The sequence below is a fragment of the Poeciliopsis prolifica genome, unplaced genomic scaffold, assembly GCF_027474105.1.
Source record: "Poeciliopsis prolifica strain line A6 unplaced genomic scaffold, Auburn_PproV2 SCAFFOLD164, whole genome shotgun sequence".
Taxonomy (NCBI): domain Eukaryota; kingdom Metazoa; phylum Chordata; class Actinopteri; order Cyprinodontiformes; family Poeciliidae; genus Poeciliopsis; species Poeciliopsis prolifica.
In genome coordinates this window covers 196,294-201,632 of record NW_026562539.1, presented here as the reverse complement: position 1 = coordinate 201,632, position 5,339 = coordinate 196,294, and positions in this window count along the sequence as shown.

The window sequence follows — 5,339 nt, the reverse complement described above, 5'->3', positions numbered from 1 at the left end:
TATAAAGCCCTTCTATAAAGTGTGGTTGTGTTCAGAATCTTCCACACAATTCGATGCATTTCTTAGAAACTCTGGATTCTGTTGCTTTGTAAGTTTGTCATCTGATAGCAACATTGTTTTATATCTGAAACTTCTGGTTGATTGTTCATTGAGGTGAACCCTCCCAGCTTAGAAGTATTATTGTCCTACACTTATCACAAGGTAACAACAACGGCTGACAAGATAAAGACAGCAGAACACAGGCAGTTTAACAACAAAACATCAACAAAATCCCCAAAACTCACCCATACCGCAACAAGAACTAAGCAGATGGATGGATGGATGGATGGATGGATGGATGGATGATGGATGGATGGATGGATGGATGGATGGATGGATGGATGGATGGATGGATATGGATGGATGGATGGATGGATGGATGGATGGATGGATGGATGGATGGATGGATGGATGGATGGAAGCTGACTGATAGCACGACAAAAATGAAGACTGAAAAATTCCTTTTTGACGTAAAATATGACAGATTAGTATACTACATGCTGCCATAACAATCTTGGAGTATTTAGAAGCAGTTGCTTTTTATTTCCCCAAGTTATGGAGGTGTAATAATAATCCATTCCCCTTTATAACATGGGAACAAATTAATTGATAAGCAAGTCTTTGACTGCTCATTTCTCTCATCATCAACAATAAATCCTGCAAGAATGGAAACATTGTTTTTTTGTATTTGTCGAAGCTACGAGGGGGAACCAAATATTCAGGAAATCATTCTGTCCTGCTACCTGCCAGCTTCCCTCCTCTTATATTATTAGCAAAGCAAAATGAGAAATACACACTACGTGTTGGAAACCTGTGTTTGGTGACTTACTTTTTCTTGTCAGGCTTAAGAGATAATACTAAGTTTTGTCTCACACACGGGTGTCTCACACACAAAATATTAAAATATCCCACATACAATTTTTTGTGCATGTATTAGTGTACATGTACAATCTTAGTCACACATAAAAGAGTAAGATTGTACACGTACACTAATAAAATATTGCACCCGCATGCATTTTTTTCTCTTGTACACAGACAAGACTGAAATTGCACATATACACCACTAAAATATCACATACATAGCACACAGACAGACACACTATTCTGAATGATAGGTCAAAAATGTATGTTTGTGTGTGTGTGTGTGAACTAACACTAGGCTAAATGAATGAATGAAAGAATGAATGGATGGGGATGAACAGGGGCGCAACTACATACTTTCTGAGTTGTATGCAAACATCTCATCACGTACCCTCTTCCCCCACCCCTTTCCTCAATGACATAAACTTGTGCAACTCATCTTTAATCAAAGTATCAATAATAATAAATATACATATGTGAATAAATTGCTGCCTAAAGAAAAATTAAAAAAAGATTGGAATAAAAAACAGGGCAATACACGAGTGAGCCAAAGAGCCACTTCTGTTAGCCTGTGTGTAGAAGTGCCTGCAGGTCTGAGACATTTTGTCAGACATTTTGTCAGCATATCATTCTTATAGCTTGATATGAAGCCTGATCCAAACTGGCCAATCACATTAATAAAATGGTGGAATAATATTTACCACAAAACACTATATTTATAAAACATATCAATGTTTTTCCTACACAATCCTAATAAACGTTTTTAATGTTGAAAAAATAAACAGTGTGTCTTTACAATATTTATTATGTATTTATTTATTAATCCATTTGTATGATTTGTTCTTTAACTTGTCATTTATATTATTTTTCTGCCTTGCTTTGTATGATCCCTATCATGAGGAAATGGATCTTGGGGACTTTGTACAGGTGGATGAGCAGGAACGGACTAACGCACATGGCTGCCTGGACCGATGAACCCATGACCAATTCAAAGAACTGCTAAGGTCAAGGACACTTCGATGCCTGAACTGAAAGCGATTATGGTTGAATGGACTGAGGGTTTAAGGAACTGAAACGGAACTTGGGGTGGAATAAAATGGACTCATGGGAAAGACACTATACACCACTACACACATTTGTTATACAAATTATTTACAATTTATATACAACACGGGTGGCCTACACATAGTTAATACACGTGTGAAAGTGAGTAAGCATGAATATGTAAGACAGTATGAGTGAGAATGTCTGAATACGAATGAGAATGTGAACGTATGAGAATGCATGGATGAGCACAAGCATTGAGCAACAAGTTATTCCTGCGAAGACTTTACTTAATATGATTTAATACTTCAACTACTCAATCATACTGAATTATATGTGCGTTATGAACATTCTTACATGAATTATCATCAAGATTATGTATCAATGCTGATGTATTAAACATTATCATGAATATCTATGATTTGATCCATTGTAGATCCATGATTGTATTACAGTTGTGCCAAACAAATCAGTTATTGGCAGTTGCCCGAGGCGGGAGGGGACCATAAGGTAGTTTTTTTCCCTGGAAGAACATAAGTCAGCCAAATTGGCAAAAGGCCAACAGGGATTTTCAATCTTATACAAATGGAATAACAATCATGGAAGCAATGGACATTTGTGTTTAATCAATGTATTGAAAATGGTATCTTAGTTGAATTACTCACAAAACAATATTTATCCTCCCATTTAATCCCTATCGCTTTTGAGTGACTTAGACGTATCTAACAGAGTTTATGTTTGAGATTATGTTCACATGTAGTCATGGAACTTAATATAGCCATAAACAAAAACAACTGCTAAGGTTAAGTAGGATTCCACTTGAAAGCGGAATAGGAGGGATTATGTTAGCGTGGAAATACTTTTTATGGAATTGTTTTTGCGGGAAACATTCTGATGCCTGACTGGGTCATGGTGACCTGATAACCTTCCTCCCTTATGTGCAAAGCACAAAGTTAGACTGAAATATGATTTGGGAAGTAAGCTGTTTAGATAGATAAGAACAACAATTTGTGATTAATTGACTTGTTTTGCAAATCTGAGATGGAACAGATGTCTTCAAGTTCATGAGGTTGATTGGTCTAAAAATGTCTAATACACACTCAGTCTAAGACCTGCAAGAATGTTGACGTGAAACCAAAGCAATACATGGTCAGTCAAGACTTCCCAATACACACCAATGGGATAACGGGAAGTATAAAAAGGGGTTGATGATAAGGAACGAGGAGATTTTGGACTTTTTGGAACAATGATTTTGTATTGATGCATCTGTGGCATAGTGATAATAAATCTCCTGACCCGTCATGGCTGGCAGTAAAGGACTCGTCTCTGAGTATTATTTGTTTACTTATATAATCAAGAGTGTTGCACCTTCCGATTCTCTAACAACCCATTCTGCCTGGTATCAAACAACCCACTATGTGCCCTGAATATCGCAGACACATTTTTAAATTCTCCTATTAAACATCATAGTGATTAGCTAAGCTAACAGATCTAACAAAAGGGAGATGGATGTCCTGGGTATCAGTGGTGAGACTTCCTGATATTATGTTCTCCAACATCCCAAGATACCAAAAAGTTTGATCCAGACATGTCCATTCAGGTGAGGGTCTAAATTTGCTTTGTTGGTGTTGTGTCATCATGCTTTGCTATGATTTTGTCTGGGTGTATTCATGTTTAGTTATGTTGAGTTCATTTAAGTGGCTCAACCTCGTTAAGGTCGGGCTTATATTTTAGTCCGAGTTTTGTCAGTGGACATCGAGGTTCTTCCATTCTTGTAAAGTAAACAATTTTACTAGTGTTTATCAAATTTACACTATTAATACTGATGTGTGTTCTGATATGTCTTCTTCAAGGGAAGACTTTCATGCTATCCCAGCCATCTAGTAACAGTGAGTTGTGACTATTCTTCCCACAGATAGTTCCTGTCTGGCCACGAACATGAGGTTTCTGTAGATCACTCCTAATCGTTGGCCTACATTGGACCTGAATCCAGCGTCCTACAATGACTCAGTGTTAATATACAACTCCAGTATAAATTTGGGTTTACAGAAGCTAAAGAAATGATTTACCAGGAGAGCCACGCTCACAGGAATAACATAGGTTGTTGTTAGCAATAGCATCGTTATCATAGACTAATTTCTTAAAACAGCACAGCTCACTATTCACCTAGCAGAAACAAGTCTATAGCCATTTAATGCTTCTTTTTATCCTAAATGGTTGACTCAACCTGAAACTAAATAATTGTATGCTTCCAGGATTTTGAAAACTTTCTTCTAGCTCGTTGTACAATATGCAGTCTGAAGCTCCAGATAGTTCTGCCAACCATCTCAACAGGTAAATCCTCAAGATTATGAGGTCTTTTTTTTGAACCAAGATAATATGAATTATATCCTAAATATGCATATTTTCTCAAGATGCCTTGTCTGTTTCAGCCTATTTAGGGCATTAGCTATTTATGATCAATTTTTCTTTGTTTTAAACCAGAGAAATTCACTTCTGGACCTCCATCTGAATTTCGCCCATTTTCCGGGTCACGTGTCTGAAACTCAGCAATACAGCAGCTTACGGAAAGCCAGTTATAAACGCATAAGTTTACCATATGTTTTGACAAAGTAAAACAGAAAAGAGAAACTTCCACAAGTAGGACGTATCAAAAAAATCTGCTGAGTAAGCATATTTCCTATCGACACGTAGCATCGATGTGCTCATGTGCATTATCACAAGGTAAGACGGATTGATTGGTAGCACAGATAGGACACCTGGTTGCAGTATTGCGCTGACAGTGTGGGACACTAGAACTACACATTAGCTTGTGAATTTTATTTTTTCTTTAGATTTAAAAATATAAATAAATAAAATGAGAGAAAAGAAAGTTAAGGCGCGGCTATTGCTTACTACGGAGTCCCTAGAGATATGAGGGATTAATTTTTCTTTTGCTAAAGTATTGTCTTCCCTCGCAAAGGTTTTGGGTTCTCTTGCAATAATGTCCTGGTCCATTCATTGGACATAATTAAACATTTAGTTTTCTGCTGAAATACAATATGTATGCATCCCATTTGTGAGATATGTGAAGTTTTATATATTTTCCTTAGGATAATAATGCACCATGAGGAACAGGTCAAACCTGGGCTGTCTGTCTCTTATCATTCAAACTACTACAACTATTTTTGAGTTATTTTCATGGAGTAATAAAGTCATCTGACACTTCTGTGCATGTTTTGTGTTGGTAGTCTGAATGGCTTAAAAGAGCTGTTTTCATGTGCAGCCTCATCTCAAGCTTGCACAAACATTAACATGCAATAATATATACACTTTAGATCCATTACTCTGAAGAGGTGCCATCCTAAGAGGTGCAATTCTGGAATCACATCAAACAAAACAACTTGTATATGTAC